The sequence below is a fragment of the Felis catus genome, chromosome C1, assembly GCF_018350175.1.
Source record: "Felis catus isolate Fca126 chromosome C1, F.catus_Fca126_mat1.0, whole genome shotgun sequence".
Classification (NCBI taxonomy): domain Eukaryota; kingdom Metazoa; phylum Chordata; class Mammalia; order Carnivora; family Felidae; genus Felis; species Felis catus.
This window is the reverse complement of record NC_058375.1, coordinates 144667323-144685561: the sequence shown is the minus strand read 5'-3', so window position 1 is coordinate 144685561 and position 18239 is coordinate 144667323. Positions and strand designations below refer to the sequence as shown.

At 36.6% G+C, this 18239-nt stretch overlaps 1 long non-coding RNA gene across 1 annotated transcript in view; it reads right to left on the bottom strand.

Annotated features, from left to right (window-relative positions):
• The window catches only part of LOC123379154, a 100299-nt gene that overhangs the window by 65396 nt on the left and 16664 nt on the right, over positions 1 to 18239 (bottom strand). The window contains exon 2 of the long non-coding RNA XR_006583210.1: positions 12439 to 12610. This is a non-coding gene — a long non-coding RNA (uncharacterized LOC123379154). The remainder of the gene's footprint in view (positions 1 to 12438; positions 12611 to 18239) is intronic.

Genomic DNA, 18239 nt, shown 5'->3' with positions numbered 1-18239 from the left:
GCTTAACCACCAAACAGCTGGCAAGAGAGTCTAAGAAACGTAATTTCAGGTTTCTAGCCCATAACACAGGGCAGGGTGAATGAGAAATTGGACTCAGAAACCTATTTAGCACTATTCCTAGACAGATACTGAATAATTATATTTTAAGGTTTTTTTTTTTTTTTTGGAGGGATGATTGATATCTATTGGTATTATATATAAGAAACATGTGCTGTACTGGTGTGGTCATTAGAAGCAGTGTTCTGATAAGAGTATCTGTAGGGTTAGATTGCTATTAATGGACCCTAAGTATCTTTCACAGCTCATATTTTACACTGGAATAAATCTTACTTATTAAGAACAGCAAATTATGCCACGAGACTGTGTCTTCCCCATAATAAGCATGCAACTGATCCTAAAATAGCTTATCACTGTTAGGTCTGCTAACAGTGCTGTGCTGACACAGGGAACCTGTAATACAAACTGTCAATAGTTCCATGAGGGTCTTCTGTTAGAAGAGTCTTAATTGAAAATAGAGTTTTCAATTGCAGTCCATACATTATTCAGTAGTAGACAATTTCTAAAATGCATAGATAGTTGCTTATGGTACCCTGTATTCTAGATTCATGGATTACCAGATGTTTTTAAATAATATTTAAATTGTACAATGTGTATGTGTGTGTGTGTGTGTGCGCGCGCACGCGTGCGCATGCACGTGTGCGTGTGCATAGGGAGACATGTGTTGGGATAATGTAACACAAAGATCTGAATACTTAGGGATATTAATGTCAAGACTCTAATAAGAATGTAATACCTCCTAAGAGAATGCTGGCCAAATAGAAATCTAATCTACATGTATTTTTCTTTATTAGACTGTAAGATCGGAATATAAGACATTTTTTTAAATTGTTGATTGATTTTAGAGGAAATATTTCTAATATTACAACCCTAAGTGTAATGTTTCTTGTATATTTCTGGTCTATCAAGTTTGGACATGTTCTTTGTTTTTCTGGTTTACTGTTTTTTTTAAGTTAGGAATATCTAATAAGTCATATCAAATATATTATTTATCTTTCCTTAATGTTTTTAGTATTTTAATTTATTAAAATATTTAGGCTTATATGTTGTCTAGTGCTATTCTTACACACTTTTAGGATGACTGGGACATATTGTATTAGTCTGTTTATACTCTGCTGGATTGCATAAACAAAGGTCTATAGGCTATTTGTAATTATTTTTAATTAGTTTTGGATGTGATTATTTTGTTTTGTATTTCTATTATTCTTATACTGTTGTATAATCAGGGATATTACTCTTACAGAGTATTAGAAAACTATATTTTTCTGTTTTCTGGGGAAAAATGTATATACGTTAAAACTATGTTACTTGAAGTTGCCTGGGTCTAGTGACTTTAAGGTTAGAAACTAGGATGGAGAGTTAGATTTGGATACCATTTTTTAAATTAGTACAAGATTCAAATCTTCTACTGTTTCATGAACCAATTTTGGATATTTTGATTTTATGAGATTTATTGAATCCATTAATGAAGTTTTAAATTTACTGGTAAAAGTTTTAATGAAATTTTTATTAAAATGTTTATTTTCCACATATGTGGTTCTAACCCTTTTCTCACGTTTAATATGGTTTCTTAATATCTGTTCCCAAGTATTAGGGACCAAATTGTGCTCTTCCTCAAAATTCATATGCTGAGTCCCTAACCCTTATACTTTAGAATGCAGCTGTATCTGGAGATGGAGCCATTGAAGAAGTAAGTAAGTAAAAATAAGGGCTTCAGATTGGGCCCTAATCCAATTGGACTGGTATCCTTATAAGAAGAGAAAATTATGACATACCAGGAGAGAAAGCAGGAAAGCCATCACAGGGAGGAAGGGCCGTGTGTGGACACAGTGAGGAGACCACCATCTTCAAGCTAAGGAGAAAGGCTTCGGGAAAAAAACCTACTAACACCTTGATTTGTACTTCTAACCTCAAAAACTGGGAGAATAAATTTCTGTTGTTTAACCCACCCAGTCTGTGATATTCTGTTATGGCAGCCCAAAGAGACTAATATATCTGGTATTGATCAGACTTACCACAAGTTTGCTATTTTATTTTTCCTCTGCCTAAAACCAACTTTTAGTTTTATTAAGTTCATAGTTTTAAATTTATTTTAAGCTATTTCTGTTGTGGCTTTTATTAAGTCTCCTGTATTTTAAAAAGCAACTTATTTCATTTGTTTCTACTTTCTCCAAACTTTCATAATTTTATAAATATATACTTAAGGCTTATTCCAACTGATTCCATCAGTTTACCTATATAGTCCCTTCTTTCTATCTATAGAATCTATAAATTTCTAAGATTTATAATTTTAGTGGCATTAAAAAAATTTGTTTTAATGTTTGCTTATTTTTGAGAGAGAGATTGAGAGACAGAATACAAGCGGGTGAGGGGCAGAGAGAGAGGGAGACACAGAATCTGAAGCAGGCTCTAGGCTCTGAGCTGTCAGCACAGAACCCGATGTGGGGCTCGATCTCAATGGACTGCAAGACCATGACCTGAGCCATAGTCAGATGCTTAACCAACTGAGCCACCCAGGCACCCCTGCATTTTTCTTTTTAATCTCAACAGTTATGTATAAGGGGTTTATATAGAAATGGATTTTGTTTGTTTCTTTTTTTTTGCTTTTTGTGACTAATTTCTAGAGTATTGGATTGCATTTACACAACATAGCCCATATAATTTCTAAAGAAATAATATATTCCTTGTTGCTAAAAACATGGTTTATCTTTAAATATTCCATGTGTGTTTTACTCACTCATTCTTTCAACAAACTTTTATTGAGCAACTTTTTTTGTGTGCCAGGCTGTGGAAAAAGCAGGGAATAGCACCATGAATAAGAAACAAGGTCACAGGGATAAAGCTTACATTTGAAATAAGGGAGACAGATAAACAGAAGTAAGCAAATAAAATAATTTCAAGTCATTAACAAAAGTTCTAATAAAAACAAATAAGGGCTTAGATAGAGAATACAAAGGAAGGCCTAATCTAGGTAGGGTGGTCATGGAAATCTTCCCTGAAAAGATGACATTGTCTGAGATTCAAATTAGAGAAAATCTCACCATGAGAAGTTGGTTGTATGTCAGAGCGAAGGTGGAGTCAGGGGCTGTGCAGGGGAGAGCTAGGCCTGCCAAGAGGGTTCCTTTCCACTGGTATTGTGACTAACTTACCATTTACTCTAAGGAGGATGGCTTACCGTCTGGTGGCCTAACAGTAACTGTGGTACTGTTCCACCTCTCTGGCTCCAGTACCAACTCTATGAATCTCCTTGTCACAAGATCCATCTTATTTGGAGAATTATATGCATAGATTTAATCTGCAAAATTCTTCATCATAGCCTTTTCTTTTGCTTAGCCTCCACCAGTCCTGATGATGGAATTATTATGTTTCTACCAGAAAAATTCAGCTTTTGGGATTTTCTACATTGAGCTGGCAGAATCCTCAGTTCCTTTGGGTTTCTGTCTCACACTGATAATATTTGCTTTATAACTTTTTGAATTCCTATCTATTTTGTCTTGTTGATGGAACTTCTCTAGCTGCCTAGTACTGTTGTGAATTTATTCTCATGATCACATTTTTTCCCCCTGTCATTTCATTGGGATTTGGGAAATGACTAGAAGTAAGTACACAAGATCAGTCAACTCTATTTGGGGTTGGGGAAGGGAATCATTTTCCCTCCACCCTTCTAGATTCTTAGCTGAGACCACCATGTAATGAAGGATAGATTAACAGGAGAAAAACAAACAAAAGTTTAATAATATTTATACCTCTTGTATACATAAAATATATCCTGGAAAACTGAGTAACTCAAAAATATTTGAAGCTAACATTTTGGAGATGTTACTAACATCTCCAACTAAGGACAAGAGAAGCTGCGGGTGAGGGGAATCAGTTATAGGAGGACACCAGGAAAAACACAGTAAACAAGAATAGGTTGTTATGCAGAATAAAAGTTTCTAGAGACTTAGAGTCATTCTTCTTTTCCAGGTACAAAGAGGGATACAACTTTACAAACGAAGATCTCCCTCATAAATGAAAACATCTCTTACATAAAGAGGTAACTTCTGCATTTTCAGAGTTTAAGCTGTGTCTGATATTTCTTAAAAATAACCAGCTCTAAATAATCAATATGCCAAAGAGGTATATTTAAAATTGTTCTTTTATTATTTATTTGAGAGAGAGAGAGAGAGAGAGAGAGAGAGAGAGAGAGAGGTGAAGGGGTAGAGAGAGAAGAGAAAAACCCAAGCAGTCTTCACGCTCAGTGAGGAACCCACCATGGCGCTTGATCCCATGACCCCAGGATCATGACCTGAGCTGAAATCAAGAGTAAAACACTCAACTCACTGAGCCACACAGGCACCCCACCAAAGGCTTATATTTTAGAGTAGAATTTTCTACTCCAGTTTACATTGGAGTCCTAAAATTTATTTCAAAAGCATCCTTTCATATATTTAAAACATGTTCAATGAAGTCCAAAAGCAATTGTGTATGTTTGTGCATTAGTTTGTGAAAATCTTTATGAGTCATTGTCACCTGCTTTTAGAACTTCATCTTTATTTCTTCCCATTTCCCCTCATTTTTCTATATTCTTCTGTGCTATTACTATTCATTTTTGTGCATTTCTAACTGTCTATAATATTGTGATTTATCAGAAAAAATACGTATTTGGTCATTCAGATGACCAAAATATGCTTCTCACATATATTTGTTCTTGTCCATGGTTTCTGACTCACAGCTCCAAAAACAATTGGAATTTCCTAAGTGACAAAAGCTTAAAGGTGTCTCATATGTTATTTAATAAGGTGACTTTCAGAAGGTACCTAAGGCTGGGGATTGTGTGCCAAGAGAACAAACCATTGGATTAGAGGGTTGGGACTTTCAGTCTTACCCCCTGACCTCTTGGGAGGGGAGAGGGAATGGAGATTATTAAATTACCAATGGCCAGTGATTTAATCAATTGCTCATATGTAATGAGGCTTCCATAAAAAAACCAAAGACACAGGGTTCAGAGAATTTCCAATTGATGAACAATTTGGAAGTGCTAGGAGAGTGATAAGCCTGGAGAGGGCGTGGAAGCTCAGTGCCTTGTTCTCAAACATTGCCCTGTGTATCTCTTCCACCTGGCTGTTCCTGAGTTATATCCTTTTATAATAAGCCAGTGATCTAGTAAGTAAGTAAAATCTCTTTGGAAGTTTCTCTGAGTTCTTTGAGCCACGCTAGCAAATTAACTAAGCCCAAGAAGAGGTGGTGGGAACTTCTCATTTATGGCCAGTCATTTTTAAATCTTATATATGTGTACGGTGATTGATTTAAGTAGGACATGAGTATCTATATGGCTTGTGACTGGCATCTCAAGTGTGACGGGAGGCAGTCTTGTAAGGACTGAACCCTTAAACTGTGGAATCTGATTTCATCTCCAGATAGATCAAGTCAGAATTTAGTTGAATTCTTAGGGAAACCCTGTTGGTAGCCAAGAAGAGCTTATTGATGGTGTGTGGAACTCTCCACCATACACACCCCCCCACACACACACATACACACACACACACACACACACACACACACACACACACACACATGGAATTGGTAGTAGAACCCATTGAGTATAATGATTAGTATTCCAGTGAATTATTTAATAAATGAATGAATAATGTAGAATAATTTGGTCCCTCTTACATAATGTATATAAACAGAAGAAAAGGAAACCAACATTTACTGTGCCTTTACCAAAACCAAGGCACTTTGTGTATATTTTATATAATTACACATTAAAACAACCCAGTCTAGTTATAGCTCTAGTATACTTGTTCACTTACCTAAGATCCCAGAGTTAACAGCTGGTTTAGCCAAATATTGGAACCCTGTTTACTGTTTCCGAATCCTTGCTCCTCAAAATCCCCAACAAAACCCCAAATCCATAGCAAATGGACAATGTTATACACACAATTTTTAAGAAAAGGATCTGAAACTTCTGAAAAAAAAACTGATGCAGAAAGACTACATTATATTCAGAAAAGGATGAAAGAAGGAGAGAATGGTTAACTACAGAAGGGCATTTCTAATAAACAGGGAAGTTACCACTTACTGCCACTAGTATTACCCCAGAACCTCAATCTCATCCTGTGGTGGTTCACAGGAGAAGACAATGGCTTCAGCATTTGTTGCCATGAGAACACTGATTATATTTGTTTTCTATTTCAAGCTGCAGATTTCTCACTTCAGTGCTTTTAATAGTGACAAAAGAATAATCAGTCCTGTTCATCATTCATCTGTCCTGTGGTATGCTTTAGAAAACATTGGTCAGGATCATATTTGATAAGCTTGGGAAATTGCTTGATTTTTAGCAAAAAAATGCTGTGCAAAATATTAAGTAACATGGCAATAAAATAATATTAAGTAACATAGCAAGTAACAAAGCAATAAATAGTGACGTGTATTTTTAAATTGAGGTAAAATTTACATAAAATGAAGAACAGACCTTAGGTAAACATTTTGATAACTTTTGATTGATGTAACCACCCATATTCCCATTAAGATATAAAACATTTCCATTACCAGTTACGGCGATAGGTTGATAAGCACGTAAGCGTTCATTAATAGGTACTGGTTATATCAATTATGGCAAAACAGAAAATGTATACTTGTATCTTAATAAAGCATATCTTTGTGTATTAACTTAGAAAGAATTCCATAGTATATTAATTAAGTGAATAAAGGTAATTCCCATACCCTAGGATCAAAAGTATTTTTAAATCTCATATATGTGTATGGTGATTCATTTAAGTAGGACATGAGTATCTGTATGGATATTCTCGTAAATATCCAAAAATTGGGGGCGCCTGGGTGGCGCAGTCGGTTAAGCCTCCGACTTCAGCCAGGTCACGATGTCGCGGTCCGTGAGTTCGAGCCCCGCGTCAGGCTCTGGGCTGATGGCTCAGAGCCTGGAGCCTGTTTCCGATTCTGTGTCTCCCTCTCTCTCTGCCCCTCCCCCGTTCATGCTCTGTCTCTTTCTGTCCCAAAAATTAAAAAAAAAAAAAAATCCAAAAATTGATTTGTTAATGAAACTAATTTCTGGGAAACAATTGAGAATGGAAAGAGAGTAAAGAAGTATCTGTTTCAAACCAACAAATGGCTTTTAAAATAAAGAATAAATAAAAGAAGCAGAAGAGGGAAGCACTCTCTGAGGACCTAGTTGTTCTTTGCAAATTGCCTGCTGTGCATGGCCATGCCATACAGAACTCACTTTGTAGCTTTCTTCAATTTGCTCATTTTTCTGGATAACTTGGGAACTTGTCTGAAATCTCTGGATATGCATTAGACAAATAACTACATAAATAAATTCAAGTACCCAATGGAGACCACCTCTTCAGCTTAGTTCAGGAAAATGGGTAGATAGCACCTGACTCTATTTTACCCTTTACTTAAAAATGGACTTTAAAAGATAGCAGTAGCCCTGGAATCATCTACTAATGAAATATGAAATCTAGGAATCTTATCATCTTCTATTACATCTTAAGCATTGTTGAATGCCCATACTCCTTCCTGTGCTGAAGAGAACTGGTTACTATAACAACCACTGCAGCAGTATTACTAACCACACACACACACACACACACACACACACACACACACACACAAAACCCACAACCTCAAACTGACAAATGTTTCTGTGTTCGCAGTTTTATCAGGTAATTTAAAAATAGACAGAAACGTAGTAACAAAGGAAGAAAATGAAAGGGATTTGAAATTAGATATGAATGCAGAAAGCAAGTTTAAACAAAATAGAGGACAGAGAAAACTAAACAGCTAAAGTGGCTTATACCTTGTGCTTCAGGCCATACTGTTCTGCCTTGGGAGGGCAAGACAGCGGCGTTACAATTATATTCAGAGAAGCAAAGTCACAACCTTGCTTTCCATCTAGCCTTGTGGCTACAGGTGAAATAGGGAGAGATAACCATTGATGCCAGACAAAGCAATGTCTATTTCCAAATATGCACCCTGATTTCATAATAAAGGCTACTGGTAGCGGTGAGAGCAACTGAAGTACAAATTTGGGAGCTTTTATTTTTACTTGGTATAAAATGGAGGTAACATTTCTCCTCCTTTCCTTATTACTGTGAGTATAAAGTGACGTAGCTCTCTTAGAAAGTGATTTAAAAACAGTTAAGTTTCATAAGATATACGTAATATGTCTAATCAAGGAAATTTAAATAACTAAATATCTGTAATTTATTGACAAGCTGCTATTTGTCATAATGTTTTTAGTATTGTCATTTCTCCTTTAACAACAAAAATGTTTATATCTGAGACTCAAACAATATCCTTCTAATTCTTTTCAATCAATTTAAAACTCAGTGAGTTAAAAAATGAAAATAAATTAAAAAGCATATCCAAGAAGGGGTGGATATAGGGAATTTTGAAATAGAGTCTGAGTCTGAGATTGTAAAATATTTTTTTATCTAAGTCTCAAAAGAAATAACCTTTATTTAAACTCTCCCTTTTATATGTGCATTTGGTAGTCATTCAGTAGCCTTTTGCTTTTCAGAATTTAATTATATTTAAAATACCATATTCTTGCTATGCTGCTAAACATATTTCCTTCCATATAAGAGCATAATGATCCCAGTTTTGTTTTGTTTTCTTTTGTTTTTAGATAGAGAAAGAGCACACGAGCAGGAGAGAGGGGCAGAGGGAGAGAGAAAGAGAATCTTAAGCAGGCTCCATACTCAGTTCAGAGCCCAATGTGGGGCTCAATGTGGAATGACATGGGGCTCGACATGGGGCTCAACACAGGGCTCGTCATGGGGCTCGATCCCATAATTCTGGGATACATATGATCTGAGCCAAAATCAAGAGTCAGCAGCTCAATTGACTGAGCTACCCAGGTGCCCCCCAAAGAGTTAACTCATTTAATGGAGCCATCTTTATGGCTGTGAGAAAGTAAGTATAAAAATAACAATCTCTCATTTTAGCCCAGTTTTTCTGAAACTAAGAAGTAATCAAATTAGCTTGTTTTAAAGAGAAACAAAAAGATATGTGATCAGCTTGTCTCAAATGAGCTCATAAATACCAAATCTAAACTATAACAGTATTTTTATAGCTAACTGATAAATGTTGGTAAGCTTTAACTAAAGAGCTGGATTCTGTTTCTATAAACACCAGACTTACAAAACCCTAGATGATTGTCCTATGTGTTAAAACAGAACACTAGAAAGGAAGGATAGAACATAGCAGTGAGTGTGTGAGTGTGTACCTTTAGAACTAGGGTTTGGTTTTTGTTTGATCAAGTAATATCTATGATTACTTTTATGAATCACCCACCATGCTAACAAAGGCAGAGTCTATAGAAAACTAGGAGAGGAAAGATACACAGTCACAACTTCTCCTCACAGCCTGTGGAATGTCAAATTCTACATCAATAAAGCAACTTTCCCAATAAACCAGAGCGTGTTTCTAGCCTTTAGATTTGATGTACTTATCTTTATAATAGTACTAAAGAAAATATCCGGCATAATAAATTTCTAATCATTTAAAATCTATATATATTTATTTTTTCTTCTAATGAAAATTATTTCTGCATCAGGAATTCTGTTAAATTTTGTTGTTGTTGTTTGTTTTAATATTTTGTATGCAGGATTTCAAATCTGCATTTTGTTCTTTGCTTTCACTGTAAAAAAATATGGAGAGAGAGATTCTACTAAACTGAGTAAATTTGAGATTCTTCTCTAAGGAGATTTGGTCCAATGTTAGCTAGAGACATGACACAATTTCAGATGACATTTTTGAGTAAATTTGATCAGAAGATAAAATTTTTCTGCAAAGGTCCTAAGCCCTTTATCAATTTACCATTATCCGTGGAAAAGTCTAACCTCTGGTCTGGCGTTCAAAGTGCTCTGCTATTCATCACTGTCTCTCTCTTTCATTGTATTTCCTCTTACTCCTTGACACAAATCACTCCAGCAGCCAAATCTGCAAGTTATCCCCCATCCACAACAACGTCTCGGTCTTTGTTCATTTGATTCCTCCTTGGAATTTCCTTTCTGTTTCATTCTGTTTCTCTGCACTTAACTAATCCCTCAAAGTCTAGCTCAAGTCCCTTCTTCATGAGGGTTGCCCGTGTACATCAGCCTTGAGTAATCTCTTCCTCATCCAAACCTTAAAATGCCTAATGCATTTTGCTCATTTGGCACACATTTGCTATTGAACAGTATTTGCCACTTACATGAAGTCCTTGGTCTTGAACCATATTGCACTAAGGCAGTAGGGAAGAAAATAAAAGAAAAAAAAATGATTCCACAGAAGCTAGCAGGTTTTCTTGAACATAAGAATAGTGATGATAAGCAGCTATATTTATGGACTTATCATTGTATTGACTGTGGAGGAAGAGATATAAGTGAGTTTCAATCCAAACTTCACCATTTATTAGCTCTGAGGTTTTGATCAAGTTATGTAATATTCCTAAGACAATATATTAAAGACTTCATAGGTGTTACCTCACTTAAGTTTCAACATAACCTTGCATGACAGCTTCTATTATTAGATCAATTTAAGACTGAAGGAATCGAAGTCTGGGAAGTTTGTGTAAGGGCCAGAGCTAGTAAAGAAAAGAGGCCAGGATTTCCTTGATTGAGAGCCAGAGCTGTGGTCTTGCCCGGAGAGAGACATAAACTTACACAAAAAATAACATGTTGCATATGTCCTTGCTAGCAAAATGGATTTCAGGGTTATTGGGGGATGGCAAGAGAAGATGAACCTTCCTAATTACAATAAGAACCAGTTACATGAATCAAAGGACTTTCTAACATTCACAGGAGGGAACTGTCAAAGGACAACTTCCTATTTGCAGAGCAAAGCTAAAAGCCTGCTGTTCTCCCTTACACTGGTAGGCTGGATACTTTTGGTTAAATTCGCTCCCAAATTTACCCAAATGAGTAAGGACATGACCTGCTAAAGGAGGTCTGACGTCAGCTAGCCATGGTTACAAGGATAGTTTTCTTCAACCACAACTGGGCATTTGAAGTTGAAGCCGGTTTCCAATTAACCATTCAAAATTAAAGCAGAATGTATAAAGGAAGAAAAAGGAAATATCTCAAGCACTTCTGCTTTTTAATAGGTTTGACCTTTTTAAAGTTGAATTTTGTGACAGGCTATGCCGCAAGAAAACCTGGAAGAAACAAAACTGCAAGGTTCTAAAAATATGAAGTACAAATTGTAATTTTAAAAGAGCGTAAGTCACAATTCAGCTCAGATGTCCTAAGTACAAATACCTCTTAATTACCACCCCAACGCTCTCTAAGCCACGCAAATAGACGCATATAGACAGTCTTTATCTCCTGTCTCTCCCTGTCTTCACCAATTCCTCTCCTCCTGGCTTCGCTATCAGATCTATTTTGTCATAACTTCACTCAAGGGTTAAGCTGATAGTCATTGGCTACATTCCTCCAGGCTAAAGCTAACACTCTTTCCTAAGTGCTTATACATGTGGATGTCTCATTTCCATTGAGGACCAAAGGCCACCCAGTGGGTTCCAGAGGCCAGTCAAAAATTAGGAAGACCTGTTTTATAGGCTACAGCTTTTCAGAAAACTATAGCAGTTGTAAGATCTTGCCTAAATCACAACTATTCTTGATCTCAGTTCTCTCATTTAGGAAATAAAATTTTTTCTAGATTACAACCAAACATGAAACTCTCAATCTATGCCTGTGAACCTACCTATCCTGCATAGCTTCCACATCTGTAAACTCTTCCTTATCTTCTCTAACATCAGTCTGTGTTTCTTTTCTGGTTACTAGGCACTACCCCCCCCCCCCCAAGCTGATTTTCAAGCTTTTTCTGCCCTTCCACTATTTCCAACCCTATTCATTTTCTCTCTGCATTCATTCACTCATGGGATTTCAGCTGTCAATTGTTTGAGACTGAATACCAAATTTCTATCCCCAATTCTGTAACCATCATGTAATATCATTTTTTCCAGGTAACTGATATTAGCCATACAGGTCCTTACAGCAAAGTATTTTCACATCCCTAAGTTCCAGAGTTTCTCAATCTTGGAATCAATTTATACTCCTTCAGTAGTATTCACAGATAAATCTTATTCTCTCTATAAGCTTTGATATTTGAAATCACCTGCACCATATAATTCAACTGTTGGGTCTGAGAACTGACGCCATTTACATCAATATAGCTGTTTGCTCGAGGAAATATTTTCCCCATAAACATAAGGCTATAACCCAAAGGACAACAGAACAATTTTTTTTCAAGAAAAAACCAATTGTTTTGTACCAGATATGAAATTTTTATATCCAGTAGGATAACCAACACCTGTGACTATCAGCCCCTGGAGGAAGCACTGGGTAAGGAAAGGTCTGAAGGTAGAGTCAGAGGATCAGAGGAGGCACCTACCAGTCCATCTGAGAAGCCAGCAACTGAAACCATTGAAGTCAAACTGAGAACGGTGAGTTGGTAGAGAAGTCTATAGGAAGCTGCTGCCTCTATGGGTCTTTAGCCAGTGGTCTGGTGATGGGCCTGAGGCTGCTGTTAGTCAACAAAATCAGCAGTTGGGTGGAGGCCAGACCTGGAGTGGAGGAGAATGAAGAGAAGCTGAAATCTCTTATCACCTGTGTGTCTGTATTGTCACCACATCTAATGATAGAGACCTTCAGGGAGGAGCCACATCACTCCCACTTTCCAAATCTCATGTAAATTTTCCTTTTAGTCAACATAATCCAGAACCATGCAAAGAAGAGGACTAGAGGGGCACAACAAGTTGGGCCTGTTAAGTCAAGAGAAGTTTAAGTGAAGGTAGTTGATCTGAGAACAAAGAGTGGTGGATTAGAGATGGCTGCAAATTCTCAGTTGCTCTCCATAAATACGCAGAAGCTATGTCTCCTCCCCTTGAATCTTGGTTGGGGTTTGAGACACTCTGGTTTGCAGAAGTGAAGCTATGCCTGTTCTTGGCCTATCCTTTAAGAGACTTTGCAGGGATTCTGGTTGACTGGACCCTCAACAGCTTTCTTCCTGGATCCACCCCTGGGTCAGTACTGAGGCCATACTTTACTCCAGATTCTCCTATCTAATGGTCAGGCATGGCAGGGGCACTAATGTAGATCCATTGCTATAATGCTTCAACTTATGACTTTGGCTTGAATATTCCTTATTGGCCTGACAGAAACATTATCCGTGACTGTGCTACAATCTCAAATCCCTTTTACCTGACCTTCCTCCTTTCCTCTCCTTCACAGGAAGGAAGACCTTCCATGGCTTCCTTTCTATTTATCCTTCACAGACATTTCTCTCAAGAAATGTCTTGCACATCTTACCCCATCTTGCTATCTACTTCTTGGAAGACCTGAATTAATATAACTGGTTTGTTATGAGGCAACAAATAACTGAAACAGTTGGCCATTCTTCCACATTTGTCTAAGACAGACATATCATGTAATGAAATTCTATTCAATAAAGATATTTTTATAAAGTGTTTGATTAAGGGCTATTCATTTATAAATTTTATATAAATCACAAATTAGGGACAAATAGCCTTTGTTCAAGCCAGGCATTCTTTTATTTTTATAATAGGATGTATGTTTTGAAAAGAAATATCACATTCTCATAAAAACCATCTTCAGATTCATGTGCTTACAATGAGCAATCAGCAAATCTTTTCTGAGTGCCTGCTTTCTGAGAGGTATAAAGCCCTGAAGAAAACAAATTGATAAGACAATGATTGTATCTTCAAAGCATTTATTGTACTACGGAGAAAATGACTTGACAATTCTAATCAACAATATCATGAGGTTCACTCCTGGTTAGTCTACTTTCTTTATCTATTCACTACTGGAATAGGCTAGTAATTAACCCCAGAAATGGCTGCATTGGCTAGTGTTTGTGGAAAGAGTGGTGTGTAAAGGAGACAAAGGACCAGCAAAGAGGAAAAAAATAAAAACAAAAACAAAAGAGTACTTAAAAAAAAAAAAAAAACAACACTAATTCCAGACTCAGTGAGAATTAGAATCGTTCATGGAAAGAAAAATGGGACTTTCATGGTAAGCCAGGAATTTTCACACTGGCAGCCTAATTTTATTGTCAAAAATTATCAGCAGAGTGAACTCTATCCTAATATAGGGAACTTGATGCTTAAGGAGCTTGAGAGTCTGGAGCATCAAGTTTCTTTACATGGCAGAGCAAGGATTCAATATTACTCTAATTTGTTTAAACATGGTAACTTGTGGGAATTCAGAGGGTAAGAAAGGCAAGTTGAAGCCATAGCAGCTAGGAAGAAGGAAAACAGAGAAAAAAATTACATTGATAAGAGGTCATTTGAAACCTTCAATATTACAAATTCATATAGAGTGAAAAATCCTATTTCAAGGAGTATGTAACTAAGAAACCACAAAAAAAAAAAAAAAACCCTTAAAAAAGAAAAGACTTTGAAATTCAACATATTTTTTTCTTTTAACTTTCCATTTTCCTTCTAATTCTTGGTTGGTGAAAAGTAGAAATTTTTTTAAATTCCCCAGTCAGAACTCTGGGCCACTTTTGAAAGAAAAAGGATTACTAAATCAGGCAAGTTAGCCCAATGAGTTGTTGTAACTTAATAATAATGACCCCCTTTATTGATAATGTTATGTGTCAGTCAAGGCATTCAATGTACTATCTCATTTAATCTTTCCCAGAGGGTGTAGAGAAAGCACTATTTCTGCCCCATTTTTTAGATGAGGTCTTTGCTCCACAAAGTTAAAATGAAATTACTCAAATTCACACAGCCTGTAAGTAGTGGAGCCGAAGATCAAACCCTGACAGAAGTCTTGTATCTATATCCTTTTATTTATAATTCAACTGATGTTTTAAAATTGTATTTGCTATTTTTTTTTAATTTTATAATCACATGGTTCAAATTACAAATGTTAGTAATCAATGTTAGATTTCGTTATGTTCTAAAAGAAAGACTATAAGCATACATAAGCAAAAATGCATATATATGTGTATGTATAATTGCTATTTTTAAAACACAAACTATCAGGGTGCCTGGGTGGCTCAGTCCATTAAGTGTCCAACTCTTGGTTTTGGCTCAGGTCATGATCTCCAGCTTCATGGATTTGAGCCCCACATCAGGCCTGCTTGGGATTCTCTCTCTCTCTCTCTCTCTCTCTCTCTCCTTCTCTATCTGTCCATCCCCCACTTTGTGCTGTCTCTGTCTCTCTCAAAATACGTAAATAAATTTTTAAAAAATTAGAAAAGAAGCCCCACCCCCTATCACAATGTAGGCTCCTCTATAACATGCTTTTTTTAAGTTACCAATTTTCAATATCAGCTTAGAAGAAACTGCTTTTGTTGTCGTTGTTGTTGTTGTCATTTTTGATGGCTACCTAGTCTTCTTTTATATGGCTGTATCATAATTTGTTAACCAGCCCACTATGGGTTGAGCATTTAGATTGTTCTCAATCATTTGCAGTTACTACCATTAATAACCTTGTATTTACTTCATCTTACATGTCTCCCAAGTTCCTCTTATTCCTATCCATGCTGCTTTTCTGAGATACCTAAATCATTCTTGGTATAAACCCAAGATATTTTTTTAAGTTAGCACATTTTGAGATATGCCAATATGTCAGTGTAGTATTTTCCATCACTTAGGGAGGACTGAACATGAATTTTTACCTCAAAGCATTTGTTAAACCAATAGAACAAGTGGGAGACAACGTTAGAAAAAAAAGGGTGAACAGGATTGAGAACAATTAGGAGTGACAAACAAGACTAGTCATCAAGAGGTCTTTAATGACTCCTATGTTTTAGCAAGGCTATTCTTCAGAAACTAACCTCTCACAAATGTATATCCCGGCTAATACACTGCATGTGTTTTGCCAGCTAATTCTCTCACCAAACATTTGCCTGATGCCTAGACATACTTTAAAGAGCTCTGGAAGCTATAATAATTAGTCCTAGAGGTTATTTTTTTCTCACCCATATTAATTAGTTATTTGGAGAGTCAGTTCATAAAACTGAACAACTATCTTCAGCAAATCAATTTTTTTTTGAGCTCTCCGGAGGATACTTGTTATATAAACCCACAGTAAAGTTACGAATGATACTATTCTTGTTAATAACAGGGACTTTGGAAATTTTAATGCTTCTATTTTGAAGATATTTACTAAATGTATCTGTTCTCTGAACATTTGCTCCTTCTGGTTCTTTCTTTCTGATTATGCCAATCCCATTCCAATGCAATCTTATCTCACCCCATTAAGGAGAATAAGCTTTATTAAAGCTCTTTAAGGGCAGGTCAGTAGAGTGAAACCCTCAGATATTAAAGTCAGAAGCTTAGAGGATGTTCAATAAATGTTATTGCTGTAATGATGATAAAATGACATTTGCCCAAGATAAGTAGGAATTAAGACAGAGGAGACTTCTTTAGCCTTAGATTGTTCGTCTTCTATTAACTCTTGATGATCAGAGGTTGAGCAGTCTCCGATGCTTTAGCATCACTAAGAAAAGGTTCATCATTATATATCTTGGTTTAGAAATCTTCCCCGCATACAAATGGTATAATGAAAATATTTCTCATAAAGACTAATTTATATCTAGCTTTTGTTCTCAGTTGAATGATTATGAAGACATTTATTGAGTGAAGCTATAATCAAAGGAAGAAAAGACCAGAAGCTATTTCTAAAGTATAGGTGAACATAGAAAATATATCTTCCTCAAGCAAGCAGTATCATTCAGTTATGAATTCATCAATTGACATTTATTGTGAGCCTACTCTATGCCAGCTATTAGGATAGGAGCTGTTGGTGAATAAGGCATGTTCTTGTTTCTGTCTAGTAGGAGACACATATATAAACAAATTAATGTTATAGAATAGTATACCTATAGTAGTAGTAGTAAATAAAATTGAAAAACTAAGAGCTGGAATGGTCAATGGGTTTCATCTTATCTACCAAACCTCAAAGGTTGCTGTTAGCTTCTATATTTTTTAAAGTGTATTTATTGATTTTTTAGAGATAGTAAGAAAAAGAGCGAGCGAGCATAGGGGAGAGGTAGAGAAGGGAATAGAGAGGGAGAGTGAGAAAGGGAGAGAGAGAGAATCCCAAGCAGGCTCCACACTATCAATGTGGAGCCTGATGTGGGGCTCAAACTCAGAAACCATGAGATCATGACCTGAGCAGAAATCAAGAGTCAGATGCTTAACCAAGTGAGCCACTCAGTCACCCTAGTTGCTGTTAACTTCTAGAGCATGATGTAGAAGCATTTGAAATGGAGTCAGAGATATGATCAGTGATGTCTATGGGATGGAGAAGGTCAGTCTTCACATTGTCTATTTGCTGTCTCTGCTGTTCTGTGTAGCGTAGAACAGTTGTACACTGGGTGACTAGGTGGCTCAGTGGGTTGAGCATCAGACTCTTGATTTCAGCTCAGGTCATGATCCTGGAGTCATGGGATCGAGCACTAGATGAGGCTCCATGCTGAGTGTGGAGCCTGCTTAAGATTCTCTCTCTCCCTCTGCCCCTCTCCCCTACTTGTGTGCATGCTCTCTCTCTCTTAAAATAATAAAATAAAATTATATATATAGTGGTCTGAGGTTTTAGGAAAGAGTTGACATTTGTGATGAGCCTTGAAAATTGGACCTAACTTTGAAGAAAGTGGTGAAGGGCAGTCAAAGTGAAGGGGAAAGTATGAAGAAAGGCAAAGTTATAAAATAGCTGCAGTATTACATTCAGCACTCCCTATAACTAGAAAGCGGGTTGGAAGAGAAGCCAGGGAGTTACAGGCTAGTGTTCAACAGGAGACAATCATAGGTCCCATTTCATGTAAACTGAGGAGCTGGAACATAATCCCCTGGGCCAGTGTTCCTGGAAACTGTAGTTCACAGATCAATTGTATCATATTTTCCAAGATGCTTGTTAAGACAACCAAATCAGAATATCTGGATATGGGGTTAAGAATCTTCATTTTTCACAAGCTTTCTAGATGATTAAAAATTGGGAAACCATTATAGCGTGAAGCTCAGACTGTTCTGGGAATTTTCATGCTGAGTAGTTAACTCGTGTGTTCACAAATATTTCTCACACTAGAGCAGGCCAGGCTCGTATCAGCACCTGCATCCACAGCCTCTCTGAATCCCCTTCATGGGCCAAGCAAAAGCAGCATTCCAGCTGTTTAATTTTAGTTAGTAAGAACCTTCTGTGTAGTGAGCAAATTATAACACT